This window comes from Pseudophryne corroboree, chromosome 4, assembly GCF_028390025.1.
Source record: "Pseudophryne corroboree isolate aPseCor3 chromosome 4, aPseCor3.hap2, whole genome shotgun sequence".
NCBI lineage: Eukaryota > Metazoa > Chordata > Amphibia > Anura > Myobatrachidae > Pseudophryne > Pseudophryne corroboree.
Window position 1 is genome coordinate 222,520,571 of NC_086447.1, and position 18,501 is coordinate 222,539,071.

Sequence of the window (18,501 nt, forward strand, 5' to 3'; positions counted from 1 at the left end):
TGCTGAGGGAGATAATGCCCCCCTTTGCTGTGTGTGGCGCCAGGCCCACACACTGCAAGGGCCCTACCCACCCAGTACCCTTGCCTTATTCAGCTCTCGGTGGCCCTGGTTGAGGTTTCCTATAGAGATGAGCGGGTTCGGTTCCTCGGAATCCGAACCCCCCCGAACTTCAGCCTTTTTACACGGGTCCGAGGCAGACTCGGATCTTCCCGCCTTGCTCGGTTAACCCGAGCGCGCCCGAACGTCATCATCCCGCTGTCGGATTCTCGCGAGGCTCGTATTCTATCGCGAGACTTGGATTCTATATAATGAGCCGCGCGTCGCCGCCATTTTCACACGTGCATTGAGATTGATAGAGAGAGGACGTGGCTGGCGTCCTCTCCGTTTAGATAGAGAGTGAGACACTTGATTTACTAGTAATTTAATTTTAGTAATTTTGGGGAGCATTAGGACTGGAGTACTCAGAGAGTGCAGAGTTTTGCTGATAGTTATACTAGTGACAACCAGTTTTATTTATTATTTAAAATCCATTCTCTGCCTGAAAAAAAATGATACACAGTCACATACCATATCTGTGCTCAGCCTCAGTGTGCTGCATGATTGATAATATCATCTATGTATATCTGACTGTGCTGAGTGCTCACTGCTCACACAGCTTAATTGTGGGGGAGACTGGGGAGCAGTTATAGCAGGAGTACATAACAGTGCACACTTTTGCTGCCAGTGTGACTGACCAGTGACCACCAGTATATTGTCTGCCTGAAAAAGTTAAACACTCGTGTGGTGTTTTTTTTTTATTATTCTATAAACGCATTCTGCTGACAGACAGTGTCCAGCAGGTCCGTCATTCATTATATTATAATATATACCTGCAGTAGTGATATATATATATATATTTTTTAAATCATTATCATCCAGTCTATACTAGCAGACGCAGTACGGTAGTCCACGGCTGTAGCTACCTCTGTGTCGGCAGTGCTTGTCCATAATTGTATACCTACCTGTGGTGGGGTTTTTTTTTCTATCTTCTTCATACTAGTAGTTTAGGAGTCTGCTGACAGTGTCCAGCAGGTCCGTCATTATATAATATATACCTGTCCTGCAGTAGTGATATATATATTTTTTTTATATCATTATCATCCAGTCTATACTAGCAGACGCAGTACGGTAGTCCACGGCTGTAGCTACCTCTGTGTCGGCAGTGCTCGTCCATAATTGTATACCTACCTGTGGTGGGTTTTTTTTTTCTATCTTCTTCATACTAGTAGTTTAGGAGTCTGCTGACAGTGTCCAGCAGGTCCGTCATTATATAATATATACCTGTCCTGCAGTAGTGATATATATATATATTTTTTATATCATTATCATCCAGTCTATACTAGCAGACGCAGTACGGTAGTCCACGGCTGTAGCTACCTCTGTGTCGTCAGTGCTCATCCATAATTGTATACCTACCTGTGGTTTTTTTTTTTTTTCTATCTTCTTCATACTAGTAGTTTAGGAGTCTGCTGACAGTGTCCAGCAGGTCCGTCATTATATAATATATACCTGTCCTGCAGTAGTGATATATATATATTTTTTATATCATTATCATCCAGTCTATACTAGCAGACGCAGTACGGTAGTCCACGGCTGTAGCTACCTCTGTGTCGGCAGTGCTCGTCCATAATTGTATACCTACCTGTGGTGGGTTTTTTTTTTCTATCTTCTTCATACTAGTAGTTTAGGAGTCTGCTGACAGTGTCCAGCAGGTCCGTCATTATATAATATATACCTGTCCTGCAGTAGTGATATATATATATTTTTTATATCATTATCATCCAGTCTATACTAGCAGACGCAGTACGGTAGTCCACGGCTGTAGCTACCTCTGTGTCGGCAGTGCTCGTCCATAATTGTATACCTACCTGTGGTGGGTTTTTTTTTCTATCTTCTTCATACTAGTAGTTTAGGAGTCTGCTGACAGTGTCCAGCAGGTCCGTCATTATATAATATATACCTGTCCTGCAGTAGTGATATATATATATTTTTTATATCATTATCATCCAGTCTATACTAGCAGACGCAGTACGGTAGTCCACGGCTGTAGCTACCTCTGTGTCGGCAGTCACTCGTCATCCATAAGTATACTAGTATCCATCCATCTCCATTGTTTACCTGAGGTGCCTTTTAGTTGTGCCTATTAAAATATGGAGAACAAAAATGTTGAGGTTCCAAAAATAGGGAAAGATCAAGATCGACTTCCACCTCGTGCTGAAGCTGCTGCCACTAGTCATGGCCGAGACGATGAAATGCCATCAACGTCGTCTGCCAAGGCCGATGCCCAATGTCATAGTACAGAGCATGTAAAATCCAAAACACCAAATATCAGTAAAAAAAGGACTCAAAAATCTAAAATAAAATCGTCGGAGGAGAAGCGTAAACTTGCCAATATGCCATTTACCACACGGAGTGGCAAGGAACGGCTGAGGCCCTGGCCTATGTTCATGGCTAGTGGTTCAGCTTCACATGAGGATGGAAGCACTCAGCCTCTCGCTAGAAAAATGAAAAGACTTAAGCTGGCAAAAGCACAGCAAAGAACTGTGCGTTCTTCGAAATCACAAATCCACAAGGAGAGTCCAATTGTGTCGGTTGCGATGCCTGACCTTCCCAACACTGGACGTGAAGAGCATGCGCCTTCCACCATTTGCACGCCCCCTGCAAGTGCTGGAAGGAGCACCCGCAGTCCAGTTCCTGATAGTCAGATTGAAGATGTCAGTGTTGAAGTACACCAGGATGAGGAGGATATGGGTGTTGCTAGCGCTGGGGAGGAAATTGACCAGGAGGATTCTGATGGTGAGGTGGTTTGTTTAAGTCAGGCACCCGGGGAGACACCTGTTGTTTGTGGGAGGAATATGGCCATTGACATGCCTGGTGAAAATACCAAAAAAATCAACTCTTCGGTGTGGAAGTATTTCAACAGAAATGCGGACAACATTTGTCAAGCCGTGTGTTGCCTTTGTCCAGCTGTAATAAGTAGGGGTAAGGACGTTAACCACCTCGGAACATCCTCCCTTATACGTCACCTGCAGCGCATTCATCATAAGTCAGTGACAAGTTCAAAAACTTTGGGCGACAGCGGAAGCAGTCCACTGACCAGTAAATCCCTTCCTCTTGTAACCAAGCTCACGCAAACCACCCCACCAACTCCCTCAGTGTCAATTTCCTCCTTCCCCAGGAATGCCAATAGTCCTGCAGGCCATGTCACTGGCAATTCTGACGAGTCCTCTCCTTGCGTGTAACGCCTACTGCTGCTAGCGCTGCTGTTGTTGCTGCTGGGAGTCGATGGTCATCCCAGAGGGGAAGTCGTAAGACCACTTTTATTACTTCCACCAAGCAATTGACTGTCCAACAGTCCTTTGCGAGGAAGATTAAATATCACAGCAGTCATCCTGCTGCAAAGCGGATAACTGAAACCTTGGCATCCTGGGCGGTGAGAAACGTGGTTCCGGTATCCATCATTACTGCAGAGCCAACTATAGACTTGTTTGAGGTACTGTGTCCCCGGTACCAAATACCATCTAGGTTCCATTTCTCTAGGCAGGCGATACCGAAAATGTACACAGACCTCAGAAAAAGACTCACCAGTGTCCTAAAAAATGCAGTTGTACCCAATGTCCACTTAACCACGGACATGTGGACAAGTGGAGCAGGGCAGACTCAGGACTATATGACTGTGACAGCCCACTGGGTAGATGTAGATGTAGATGCAAGAACAGCAGCGGCGGCACCAGTAGCAGCATCTCGCAAACGCCAACTCTTTCCTAGGCAGGCTACGCTTTGTATCACCGCTTTCCAGAATACGCACACAGCTAAAAACCTCTTACGGCAACTGAGGAAGATCATCGCAGAATGGCTTACCCCAATTGGACTCTCCTGTGGATTTGTGGCATCGGACAACGCCAGCAATATTGTGTGTGCATTAAATATGGGCAAATTCCAGCACGTCCCATGTTTTGCACATACCTTGAATTTGGTGGTGCAGAATTATTTAAAAAACGAGAGGGGCGTGCAAGAGATGCTGTCGGTGGCCAGAAGAATTGCGGCACACTTTCGGCGTACAGGCACCACGTACAGAAGACTGGAGCACCACCAAAAACGCCTGAACCTGCCCTGCCATCATCTGAAGCAAGAAGTGGTAACGAGGTGGAATTCAACCCTCTATATGCTTCAGAGGTTGGAGGAGCAGCAAAAGGCCATTCAAGCCCATACAACTGAGCACGATATAGGAGGTGGAATGCACCTGTCTCAAGCGCAGTGGAGAATGATTTCAACGTTGTGCAAGGTCCTGCAACCTTTTGAACTTGCCACACGTGAAGTCAGTTCAGACACTGCCAGCCTGAGTCAGGTCATTCCCCTCATCAGGCTTTTGCAGAAGAAGCTGGAGACATTGAAGGAGGAGCTAACACAGAGCGATTCCGCTAGGCATGTGGGACTTGTGGATGGAGCCCTTAATTCGCTTAACAAGGATTCACGGGTGGTCAATCTGTTGAAATCAGAGCACTACATTTTGGCCACCGTGCTCGATCCTAGATTTAAAACCTACCTTGGATCTCTCTTTCCGGCAGACACAAGTCTGCAGGGGTTCAAAGAACTGCTGGTGAGAAAATTGTCAAGTCAAGCGGAACGCGACCTGTCAACATCTCCTCCTTCACATTCTCCCGCAACTGGGGGTGCGAGGAAAAGGCTCAGAATTCCGAGCCCACCCGCTGGCGGTGATGCAGGGCAGTCTGGAGTGACTGCTGATGCTGACATCTGGTCCGGACTGAAGGACCTGACAACGATTACGGACATGTCGTCTACTGTCACTGCATATGATTCTCTCCCCATTGAAAGAATGGTGGAGGATTATATGAGTGACCGCATCCAAGTAGGCACGTCAGACAGTCCGTACTTATACTGGCAGGAAAAAGAGGCAATTTGGAGGCCCTTGCACAAACTGGCTTTATTTTACCTAAGTTGCAATCCCACAAGTGTGTACTCCGAAAGAGTGTTTAGTGCCGCCGCTCACCTTGTCAGCAATCGGCGTACGAGGTTACATCCAGAAAATGTGGAGAAGATGATGTTCATTAAAATGAATTATAATCAATTCCTCCGTGGAGACATTCACCAGCAGCAATTGCCTCCACAAAGTACACAGGGAGCTGAGATGGTGGATTCCAGTGGGGACGAATTGATAATCTGTGAGGAGGGGAATGTACACGGTGATATATCGGAGGATGATGATGAGGTGGACATCTTGCCTCTGTAGAGCCAGTTTGTGCAAGGAGAGATTATTTGCTTCTTTTTTGGTGGGGGTCCAAACCAACCCGTCATTTCAGTCACAGTCGTGTGGCAGACCCTGTCACTGAAATGATGGGTTGGTTAAAGTGTGCATGTCCTGTTTATACAACATAAGGGGGGGTGGGAGGGCCCAAGGACAATTCCATCTTGCACCTCTTTTTTCTTTCATTTTTCTTTGCGTCATGTGCTGTTTGGGGAGTGTTTTTTGGAAGGGCCAGCCTGCGTGACACTGCAGTGCCACTCCTAGATGGGCCAGGTGTTTGTGTCGGCCACTAGGGTCGCTTAGCTTACTCACACAGCTACCTCATTGCGCCTCTTTTTTTCTTTGCGTCATGTGCTGTTTGGGGAGTATTTTTTGGAAGGGCCATCCTACCTGACACTGCAGTGCCACTCCTAGATGGGCCAGGTGTTTGTGTCGGCCACTTGGGTCGCTGAGCTTAGTCACACAGCTACCTCATTGCGCCTCTTTTTTTCTTTGCGTCATGTGCTGTTTGGGGAGTGTTTTTTGGAAGGGCCATCCTGCGTGACACTGCAGTGACACTCCTAGATGGGCCAGGTGTTTGTGTCGGCCACTAGGGTCGCTTAGCTTACTCACACAGCTACCTCATTGCGTCTCTTTTTTTTCTTCTTTGCGTCATGTGCTGTTTGGGGAGTATTTTTTGGAAGGGCCATCCTGCCTGACACTGCAGTGCCACTCCTAGATGGGCCAGGTGTTTGTGTCGGCCACTTGGGTCGCTGAGCTTAGTCATCCAGCGACCTCGGTGCACATTTTAGGACTAAAAATAATATTGGGAGGTGTGAGGTGTTCAGAATAGACTGAAAATGAGTGGAAATTGTGGTTATTGAGGTTAATAATACTTTGGGATCAAAATGACCCCCAAATTGTATGATTTAAGCTGTTTTTTAGGGTTTTTTGAAAAAAACACCCGAATCCAAAACACACCCGAATCCGACAAAAAAATTTCGGTGAGGTTTTGCCAAAACGCGTTCGAACCCAAAACACGGCCGCGGAACCGAACCCAAAACCAAAACACAAAACCCGAAAAATTTCCGGTGCACATCTTTAGTTTCCTACTGTATTTATGGAAGGAAAAGTTCTGATTCACAAATGCCACTGCTCTGCCAAAAGGAGCCTCCCGGACAGTCCAAGTCACTGGCGCCACCAGAGCCTCCCGCACAGTCCCTGCAACCGCTGCCACCAGATAATAGCTGAGCCGCAGAATAATAGTGTTTGCCAGTATTTGACATGCAGAAGTCCTGAAGCTAGCCGGTTTGACATGGATAGGGGCCACCGGCACTTGGTAAGGCTTTCAACCCAGTGTACACAATGTTTTGAACTTGAACCTGGCTCACTTTTCTTAAAGGGTACTAAAAATGGTTTCTTCAGATTCAAACTATAATTCATGTACTTATGATATGCAGTGCAATTTTCAGTACACAAGTGCGCTAATGTGCAGTCTCCAACAAAATGGCTGTTTTAGGGACTCTTCATTCCCTAACCAAGATGGCCACCAATAATGTGTATGCGCACTTGTGGTGCCAACTTGCCACTGTGTATGAGCGACGTGGTGGAGGACAGACATCCCCCTCTTAGCTCCTGAGACCCCGCTATAACTGCTGTTCCGGAGCACTGTACCGCTACCTTGTAAGAAGACAGTTAACAGCTGATGACTACACCCATATTCCACTACAGGCTCCGCTCCATCACTGATTCAACCAGTGTAACAGTGAGTATGGCTGTACGCAGTGGCGCCAAGAGAGAGGGGGGGCGGGTATAATTTACCTGGCCTGTTGGGGCAGACTGTTGTAGGCAGCGGCACTGGGTGTGGGGAGAGAGAGGAGTGACTGCTGCAGCTGCTGCCTCTCTCCCCAGCCCAGCACACGCTGCTGTATGCTGCACTGTGAAGAGTGCAGCTGCAGAGGCAGTCACTGCTCTATCTCCCTGACTTGCAGGTGATGATTGATCACTCCCGGCTTCGCCGCCTGCCCACCCACCACTGTCAGCTGTCTGCGCGCCCCTCCCCACCCCCCTCACCAGAATATGCAGCTGTACAGTAAATAATATTTTTTATATTTCATAGGGAGGGGAACTGGCCACTCCTTCCTGCATTGGCCACACCCCCTCCCATTACTTGGGCCTGGCATTGCTGTCTGTGCCCCTTGCTGTACATTCACTTTTGCTAGTAAACCACAAAGTCTGGTTAAATCACTGGACTGGTTATTGCCTATATAACTATGGCTGGTGTGTACAGTACTCTGCTCACCCACAAAACTGCACACACACTCCCAACACACAATATTATGAGGTATATGAGTAGTTTGTTCCTACACAATCTAGTTTGTTTCTGCACAATCTATCTAAAACAGTAAAACTGGAATAAATAATACAATACTACAGTAATATAAATTACACTTTACACTAAATATAACCTTATGCCTTAACTGGCTATTCACTAATAAATACAATCTCACAATGACCCTACAAATCTACAGTATATCTACAAGATTTTACAGAATATTCATTAATAAAAAATAATCCCTACCGTCCTATGTATACTGGTGTTCAAAGTAGATTCTGGAATACACATAAATGTCTATTTAACCAAACTGAAATGACCAGAATGCTCTGTAAGTTATGAGTCCTCTGTTATGGTTTGGATCATTGCAATCTGAGCTGCAGTTGGATCTCTTAAACATCCTAGTGATATTTGGTGGACCCCCTTCTTCTAAAGTAAAGCATTCATTAACCTCAAGACCAGAAATAAAGACACGGAGACTTGAATTTTGGCAGAAAAATTGCTAGCTATTTATTTGACCCTAACCAGTAGCAAACCTGTAATAGAAAATTTTATTAAGATGCCGATCCAGTCGGCATATGGTGGCAGCAAAAAGAACGGCTCTATTAACCTAAATTAACCTTAAATTACTAAAAATTCGAAACCATCGTAATTTTACTACAACTATCACAAACCGGTAATAGGTGACAACTCAACCCCCACAGTGACTACCCACCGCTCTTGGGTGCCCTGCCGCTGCCTTCCCGGACGGGTGGTCAAGTGGCCAATATGTCGATGGAGGTGAGTGCACCTAAACCACACCAAACTGTAAAACACTACAGCTTATCATACAAATACAAAACTGCCGTTCTTTTCCGCCAATAAATAGCCAACGATAAAACCAGCCAACAACTTAACTCCAAGGCACCACGTGCCAGAATTTCTGACCACAGGGGCGGGAGGGTGGGAAGGCAAATCACCACAAGAGAGAGCTAAAATGGCCTCACCTTCCCTATATATATATCAAACCCTCCCCTTCAAAAAAGGCTGTACTTTCCTCACAGCTAGGTCCACCCCTCACCAGATGTTTAACTCTTTCCTTTCCTATGCAGTCAATTCTCTCTCCTAAACATCCTAGTGATATTTGGTGGACCCCCTTCTTCTAAAGTAAAGCATTCATTACCCTCAAGACCAGAAATAAAGACACGGAGACTTGAATTTTGGCTGAAAAATTGCTAGCTATTTATTTGACCCTAACCAGTAGCAAACCTGTAATAGAAAATTTTATTAAGATGCCGATCCAGTCGGCATATGGTGGCAGCAAAAAGAACGGCTCTATTAACCTAAATTAACCTTAAATTACTAAAAATTCGAAACCATCGTAATTTTACTACAACTATCACAAACCGGTAATAGGTGACAACTCAACCCCCACAGTGACTACCCACCGCTCCTGGGTGCCCTGCCGCTGCCTTCCCGGACGGGTGGTCAAGCGGCCAATAAGTCGATGGAGGTGAGTGCACCTAAACCACACCAAACTGTAAAACACTACAGCTTATCATACAAATACAAAACTGCCGTTCTTTTCCGCCAACAGCGAAAGACTCATCCCCAAAGTCTTCGCACCGCCACCATAACCTACCCTAACTCCTGCAAAACGAAACCCAGATCCTCCAGGAAAAACATCATCCCCTCATTGGATAGATGTACCCCATCAGGTCGATAAAGGTGACTGTCTCTGAACCGAATCCTAGGGTGGCGAACTATCTTGCCCCCGTGGGACAGCACCCACTTCGCCACCGCCCCGTTCACCTTTTTCCGGGCCTCATCAATCTGGCGACCATCCGCCACACTCCTCCAACTCAACCTCGGCACCATCAATGAAAAAACCAACACACAATTGGTCCATGCCGCGGCCACACTTGCCAGATCTTGTATCATGGCCCACCGCAGATCCAAGGATGTCCTCTTCCCCAGGTCGTTGCCACCTAGATGGACAACCCAGACCCTAGGGCAGTGATTTTCAACCTTATTCAATTCGCGGCACACCAAACATGATTTGAAAATTGCCAGGGCACACCATCAGTACCGCGCAAAAAAAACCCCAAAAAACAAACACACACACAGGGATATAAAACAAAGAGATATTGGCCCCTAAGGGGGAAAAACACAAATGCACTGGCCTCACAGTAATTCCACACATTGCCCCCCATAGTAATGCCACCACACATTGCCCCCCATAGTAATGCCACCACACATTGCCCCCATAGTAATGCCACCACATATTGCCCCCCATAGGAATGCCACCACACATTGCCCCCCATAGTAATGCCACCACACATTGCCCCCATAGGAATGCCACCACACATTGCCCCCATAGGAATGCCACACTAACCTGTGACTGTTAAATCTTTCACCGTCAGTGGTGGGAGCAGTGAGGAGCGCCGAGAATGAATGGAGGAAGCAGCACAGATCAGCAGTGGGCGGGCACTCCAGGCGGGAACGCGATGTGGTGTTTGCGTGACCGTGACCTGTGAGTCACGGCTCATCAGCATAGCTCACTGGCTGGGCTGCAGAAGTGCCCAGCGCTGGCCGATCTTCTTAATCATGACTGCGGCAGTCAGGCAGCGGCATCTCTGGCAGCTGTGCGGCACACTTGAGAACCGCTGGCGGCACACTAGTGTGCCGCGGCACAGCGGTTGGGAATCACTGCCCTAGGGACTCCATGCTTGCTGGCCTGACTCACTAACCTACTCTTCAGCTCGCTCCACATCATCCCTCGCCAGCCAAGCCATCTAACACCCTGTGCTCCAGGCAACGCCTGAGCCCCCTCCGAGGCCACAAACTTGGCTGCCCAGTATACATAAGAGTGGCCGACCACCCAAATAGCCAAATTGTCTTCAAACCAACCTGAAGGGGAAAAGAGGGGTAAAATTGATTACTAAAAAGCTTCATTAATTGCTTTCACCTGAAGGATCTGCCAAAAAGAAAAAACTTTAGATCTCGCTATTGCAGCAGTCACGGCCTAGCCGATCTGCACCATGCTTCTAGCCAATTTGAAGCGAACATAGACACACAAAGGGGAAGTTCAAAATAAAATCAAACAAAATTAAAACAGTGGGGGGGGGGAGGTATAAAATGGGAAACACATGTAATAACTCAGCTGGAGGTGAAAGCGTAAAGACCTGCTGAGGGACTCTGATTAGAACAGATTAGCCGAATTGTAGATTAGAATTCAGTCCGTCAAGTCAGGCAAAAAATCGCAAAATAACTCCAGACCCCCGCTGCCGACTCAAGCCAGCAACGACGAGTAGCTAATCCCTGAGTAGGATAAAAAAGGGGGACACCAACAAACGCACAATACCATAACTCACAGAACTGTAACAACATAATACAAATGCAAATAAACAAAGCACCATGCGCAATCCGACCTCTCATGCAACGGGGCGAATATATCGTCTGTAACTTGACGACTTCCATCGCCCCACCGCCTGGATTTCAGTTCTGGACAAACCCGCCGCCGCAGCCGACGTCGCAGCGCCTATTCGAAAGGAATGGGTACCGAACGCAGCGGGTGGGAGGCCCAAGCTCGCCAAACAACGACTCAGCATCCAACGAAACTGGTATTTCGTCACCGGCAGCCCGTCATAATGCAATAGCCATGACCCCCTCCTAATGGGTCGCACCGCCACATATTGCACCGCCAGACCTACTGGGCAAACGCTCTCCTCTTGCGCCGGAACCAAAGTGACCCAGCGACCTCTCCCCACTTGGTCCGTCTTAGAGCGCCGCAATCTGCACAGCAAGGACCTCTCACCCACTACCACGTCTCCGACCAGCATGCGCGAATCTGCTCTCTTGGAAGGCGCTACCAACTCCGAAACCGTAAAGGCCCCGTGGTAAGCCATTGAGAACGCCAAACTGAACAAAAGCGTCTCAAACCTGGACGACGCGACTAGCTCCACCGCCGCGATGACGGCCGGCAACAAAGCCGCATCGATGGGCCGCCTCCTATCCGGTGGCGTCTGCGCTACTCGCGCCCACCCTTTCATTGCCTTCCGCAGAACATCGCTTTTTGTCACATCGGGGACGCCCCGCAGCTTGCAGAAAAACAAGACCCCAGCCAAGTACCGGGATACCACCGCTCGGGACCTACCGGAAACATACAGCTGCCAAATAAAAGAGAGCATCAGCCGATGCCTGCTCTTACCTTGTTGCTGATGACCTTGGACAAACTCCTCCCACTCGCTCCAAGCTTGTCCGTAAGTCTTGAGCGTGGCTGGCGCGACTGACCGCAACGCTAGACCCTCCAGTCCGGCCCGATCACCTGCCAAACATAACCGGGACAATGAAAACCTTGTTCTTCGGCCTCGGGTGCCAACAACCAAAACCTCTCCCACTGTCCTCGCGACAAAGCGTCGGCAATTCCATTTTCCAAACCGGGCACATGCTGCGCGCGGAACCACAGGTTCCTACGCAAGCATGTCAAAAGCAATTGTCCTAGCACCCGCAGAACCACCAACGACTTTGCCCTCTGGTTATTAATCGCATGCACGACGCCCAGATTATCGCATCTAAACAATATGCTGCGATTAGCCAGCCGATCGCCCCAGACCTCCAACGCCACCATGATGGGAAAAAGCTCCAGAAGCACCAGATCTTTTGTTAGACCTTCGCTATGCCATTTCGCCGGCCAGGATGCCGCGCACCAAGATCCCTCCAGAAAGCAACCGAATCCAGAGGCACCCGCTGCGTCGGTGAACAGCTGCAACCGCTCGCTGTCCACCGCTGGCGCCTGCCATATACACACCCCGTTGAAATCCTCCAGGAACGAGGCCCATATGGCCAAATCCCTTTTTATTTCGGAGGACAAACGCACAAAATGATGTGGCCTGGCACACCCCGCCGTCGCCCTTTCAAGATTCCGGCAGAAAACCCTGCCCATCGGTATTACCCGACAAGCAAAGTTCAACATGCCCAGCAAGGACTGCGCCTGCCGCAGCGTGACTTTACGCAACCCTTCGAACCGGCAAATGGCGTCGCGGAGCTTCGAAACCTTGTCCCGGGGCAGCCGACACTCTCCCGCCACCGTGTCAATTTCTATCCCCAAAAATGACAAGCAGGAGGCCGGACCCTCTGTTTTGTCCACTGCCACGGGAACACCGAAGTGGTAAAACAGAGCTCGGATGCTAAAAAGCAAGTCGCCGCACCGTGTAGAATTAGCCGGAGCCGCACACAGAAAGTCATCGAGGTAATGGGCAACCCCGTGACCCCCTGACGAAGACTCCACGCACCAATGAAGAAACGTGCTAAAACGCTCGAAAAATGAGCATGAAACGGAACATCCCATCGGCAAACATTTGTCGATGAAATACTCCGCCCCAATCCGGAAACCCATAAAACGGAATGAGTCCGGATGCAACGGCAATAACCTAAAAGCAGATTCAACATCCATCTTAGCCATGAGGGCCCCGGTCCCGTAGCTGCGGACCATCTCTAGCACCTCGTCGAATGACTGATACACCACCGAGCAATGAGCCGGTGGTATTGCGTCATTGACCGACGCCCCTAACGGGTAAGAAAGATGCTGGATGAGCCGGAAAGCGCCTGGAGTCTTCTTAGGCACCACCCCGACCGGAGAGATGACCAAGTCATCCACCGGGGTTGACAGAAACGGTCCCTCCATCCTACCCAACCTGACCTCCTTATCCACTTTCTCCCGTAGCACTCCCGGCAAGGCTCGGGCAGATTGGAGGTTCCTCTGTGCCCGCACGGACACCTCACTCGCAACAGGCAAGCGGAAGCCAAACTTAAAACCGTCAAACAAAAAATTTGCATCCTCTCTATTCGGATACAATTCTAACCACCGGCCCATAGTCCCCAACTTAATTGGTGTTGGAGCCCTGCAGAGCGGTCCCGCTCGCGGCCTGCCTGGGGTACGCTTGCTTACCCCGCGCCCCTTGTCTCCCGCCTTTGAAACAGGAGGCTGGGTGGGATCCGCCACACTGCTGGCAGGAGTGTCGAAAACGACACTGCTTGCCAAAGGAACATGTTCCGCTATTAAACGCGAAACACTTTCCTCTTGCGGCGGAACGCCCTCCTGCACGGACGGCCGATCCACCTGTCTTGGCAAATCCGCCGTCCGCGCCGGACCCCTGGGCTGACGACCCTGCGCGTCGCCCGTCCGCCCCCGGTTTCCGGGGTTCCTCCTCCCGCTGCGAGGCCCGGGTTACTTTGAGCCAGACCTCCACATCCTTGAATCCGAAATCCATGACCCGCAAACCGTCCTGCTTCTCCCGAAACTCCTGATCATACCGACGCCACTCCGAGCCCGAGGATGTGCGCTGCATTTCGTGTACGAGATGCAGATACCGGATTACATTCATGTGCTCTTCCGGCCTGTCCTCCAAGTAGCACGCCGCAAATACCCAGAAACCGGCCAGCCAATTATCGAAGGACCGGAAAGCCTCAGCCCCGATGCCCTTCTTTGCGGCCGCCGCCTTATAATCCTTCTTCATGGCCTTTGTTAATACGAACATGTCCACGAAGTCACCCCTACGAATTTTCTTGCGGCAGCTATCCCGCAGCCCCCGCATTACTGCAGTATAGTCGCAGCGAACGACCTCGGGCAAATCGCGGCGCTTCTTGGCCCTACTAGCTTCCTCGCTAACCCGCTTGCGCCGCTTACGCCTCTTCTGCTGCTTTGCTGCCCGCTTGGCAAATTTCGCCGCCCTCTTCCTCGCCCTAGTAGTGCTACTTACTTCGGACGCCTGCGACGACAGAGAAGACGAAGAGGAGGAAGAAGAAGAGCTGCGAGAACTCGAGCTCGTGGGAGAAACCGATACCGACTGCACCACCTCACCTGATGCCGTCGACCGCTCCGACCTGGAATCCTCATACGCGTCAGCCCATACGTCGTCCTCCACGGAGTCTGCCGTCCCTACTTCCTCGTGGTCCCCTGTAAAAAACAAAGCAGAGGAGGACCCGGCCCGCGCTTGCGGCGCATGCCGGGCCCCACGCGTGGGGGGCGCTGTGGCCGCGCGCCCTTGCCCATCCTGCTCCGTACCTAGCTCCAACTCCGCAGTGGCCGCTCCAAGCTCCCGGCAAGCTCGTGCCACCCGCTGCGCCGCTGAGGCCCTCCGCCTGCCAGACCCGCCTGCCCCCGCAAACGGTCCGTAATTCGCCGCCGCCCTCGGGGAGGCTACTGCGGCTTGCGGCCCCAACGCCTCCACCACCGTGTCCAGGGCCGACGCCAGCGCCCCGGAAGTGACCCGACCGCCGTGTGACCCGGCCATGGACCACGAAGGACCTCTGGCCAGCACCTGGGCGCGATCCCGCGCCCGTCGCCCATCGGTCGCGTCTCGGGCACCCGGCGCCCGCCGCCCCAGCGGGAAAGCGGGGGCACCCCAGCCGTAGCCCCCACTTTCCCCTTCTGCATCCTCTTCCTCCCCTTGAATATCAGAACCATTCCCCGATCCCGGGGAGGACCCGCCGCCATGCCGCGCAGCACGTGCCGTGGCCCTGCGGCCACTAACCCATTCCCTGTCCCCCCTCCTACCCCGAAAGCCGCTGCGTCCCGGCTCCGGAGGAGTGTTTAGGGAAGACAGGGAAAACCGCGGTGCAGCTGCGCCCGGTCGCGCGCGCACTGCACCGTCTGCGATGGTCACGCGTGCAACCCTTGCGCGCGCCCCATCACTGCTCCCCGCCGTGTCCTCCATCTCTTGCTGTGCACTGCCCTGCCCATGGCCCCCTCGAGCCCTACTAGGCTGCTCCCCCCAGCTCCTCACCCTCCCCTGGCTCCTGCCGCACTCCGGCAGCCAGGGAGATGCATCAGGGGACAGAGACCTTGGCGGCGCCGCTGCGCGCACTCGTGCGCGGCTGGCACCGCCTGTGGCGCGCGTGGGCGCGCGCGCACCTCGTGCGCGCGTCCCACCGCTTCCCGCCACAGAGCTCCCGGCCGCCGCATCTGTCACCGCCGCCGTGCGAGGCACCGAGCCAGGCCCCGCGCGGCGACAACACGTACCCCGTCCAGCTCTCCTCCCCCGCCCAGCACTTCCACTCGGCAGAGGCGAGGAGGAGGAGGTAAAGGCCGGGCCCGACGATGCCTCTGCATCCGCTGCTCCAGGAGGCGAGGGCCGTTGCCCGACGACCTCTGGGCAGCCTGCGCGTACCTCCGGCACCCCCGCCGCCCGCGCCCGGCCGGCAACGCCGGCCCGGCCCGAAGCGGCGAGGCCGACCTGGTCCGCCGCGCATTGCTCCTGCCCGCGCTCTTGGAGGCCCCAGGGGACGGAGCCCCGTCCCCCAGGCCATCCACCCCTTCCCCTGGCCCAGCTCCACCGCCAGAAACGCGGTACCGAGCTGGAGGCCCGGCGGAACGTTGAGGGCGAGCAGACATAATTCTAATGCAGAGTATATATCAGGCAAAAAGGGGGGGGGGGGCACAGTGGCTGTGTAACACACTTGTACAATTAATGTGCAAGAAACAATTTCTGCAATGCAGCACTCGCCACACAAGGCAAATCAAGGCAAATCACCACAAGAGAGAGCTAAAATGGCCTCACCTTCCCTATATATATCAAACCCTCCCCTTCAAAAAAGGCTGTACTTTCCTCACAGCTAGGTCCACCCCTCACCAGATGTTTAACTCTTTCCTTTCCTATGCAGTCAATTCTCCCTCCGTGTGCGCAGATGTACAGTACATTGCAGTACTGTTATATACTGAACAGTAGATTAATTGGTGCAATCACACCAGCTAGTTGTCATAAATATTGTAGGTATCTCACTAAATATAAATACTGTAGGTCTCCCTTACCAAATCTAAGAAGGACACAATACCTCCTGCAGAAAATAAGTACAGCATAAACTGGGATGCTGCAACCATGGCCATTCTAGACAATCTGGCTCCCACTGCAAACACTAAAAAAAATGCCACACACACACATATACATATGTGTCCTCTTACATCTTTACTCCGTGCTCTACAAGTCTTGTTACACATTGCGTGTGAGTTCCGTGTGACTTGGTAGCGCTGGGCATCTCTTCTGCATTGTTTTCCGTAAAAATGCATCTTAGATGCAATGTAATGTAATAGGACGGACAAGCAGCTTCTGCTGATTAAAATGATATGCAGAATGATATTCTGTGTGTGACTTCATTTGCATACAAAATGAAAACACTGTAACGTGGCATTTCGGATGCAGATAAATCCGCAATTACTCACAGAATATAGGCATGCTGCATATCATTTTAAACATCAGAAGCTGCTTGTGCATCCTATCGCTACCGAGTCCCACCACGGCATTGTGTGACTTCAAGGGCTGTCTAGCGTGACTGCAGCAAGGATGTAATAGGACACATCTGTATACACATAAAACATTAATATTTGTGGGCGTGGACTCACTGTAATGGGCGTGGCTTTGCTGCAATGGGTGTGGCTTTTCAGGAAAAGGCTACTTTTCACCAACATAGTGTCCCGTACACCATATTATTGCCCTTGCAACATATTAAGCCACGGTAGCCACCACATTAATGCCCCTGACACATATTATGCCCCACATAGTAATGCCCCTGACACCATATTATGACTGACACCATATTAAGCCCCACACAGTAATGCGACTGTCCCCATATTACGCTCCACACAGTAATGCCCCTGACACCATATTATGCCCCACACAGTAATGGCCCTGTCACCATGTTAAGTACCCACCTTATAATGCCCCCACTGTAATGCCCCTGTCATCATATTATACCCCTACTGTAATACATGCTGCCACAGTACCTGCTCGCTTTTAAGGGGTTCTGCACCTTGCCAGGGGATCCCCTTGGCCCCCGCCGCTGCAGCTGCAGGTCTGTGCAGTAGGGAAGCACATTGCGCTGTTCGCGCCTCCCTCAGTTCAAAATATAGAAAATTACCTTCTCAAAATTAACATTTTGGGAGGGACATTTTCAATAGTATTCCAGTTAGTTTGCCCTGCCCTAGAAACGGCACTGACTGCAACTGTCTGTGGCACTACAAGTCCCTGACTCTTAGAACTGCAGCCTGACTGCCTGGATTTTTCGGGTTCCAATTGATAGGTCGATAGTGTCTAGGTAGACAGTCAATAGGTCGACACCATATGGTTGACATGCATTAGGTTGATGAAGTCAAAGGCCGATCAAAGGGTCGAGAGTGTCAAAACGTTGATAGGAAAAAGGTAGGCAATGCTTACGGTTGACAGGTACAATTTAATTGCAGTCGCAGCAATTGTGAATGACACCCTCACTCTGCAGCCCGGCTGCGAAGGCTGGAGGCCTGCAGCCATTTTTTTTCAATCGGAGCGGCTGCATGTGACACCACGCAGCTGCCCTGAAATTGCCTCCAACCCACCCCTGTTTTCCCCGCACTACCTCCACAACAGTCCATCGCCACCCCCGCCCCGCAAATGCCTCTACCTGTCAATCAGGTAGAGGCGTTCGCAGCCAATGTGATGCTATTGCTTTGGCCAGCCCGTGCACGCGCAGGCGGGACTTGTGTGCAGTGGCGGCACAATGGGGATATTTAATGCAACCTGAATAACCCCCTTTGTCAGTGTTGCCATACTGAAGGCCATCTGTGTGTGGAGTGGGCCCTATTTGACTCAGGAGTCTGCGTGCAGTGTACACCCTGTAGTCATCAAACAGTAGATACCCCCGCAAGACTTAGGCTTTCAGCTTCTCTAATTTAAAAAAAAAATAACTTAATAATATACAGACAAAGGGGCTTATTTATCAATGAGTATTAAAACTTGTGAGTGATAAAACTCATTGCATATGATAAATGGTTCTCCAGCCAATCAGCTCCTTAATGTCAAGTGTTCAGCTCCTAACTGTCATGTATCAGCTCCTAACTGTCATGTGTCAACTCCTGTCATGTGGCAGCTCA

The 18,501-nt window shown here is 50.7% G+C and overlaps 1 protein-coding gene across 1 annotated transcript in view; it reads right to left on the reverse strand.

Moving 5' to 3' along the window:
• The window catches only part of CLSTN2 (calsyntenin 2), a 1,340,366-nt gene that overhangs the window by 417,701 nt on the left and 904,164 nt on the right, over nt 1-18,501 (reverse strand). The gene's annotated exons all lie outside the window — the stretch shown is intronic.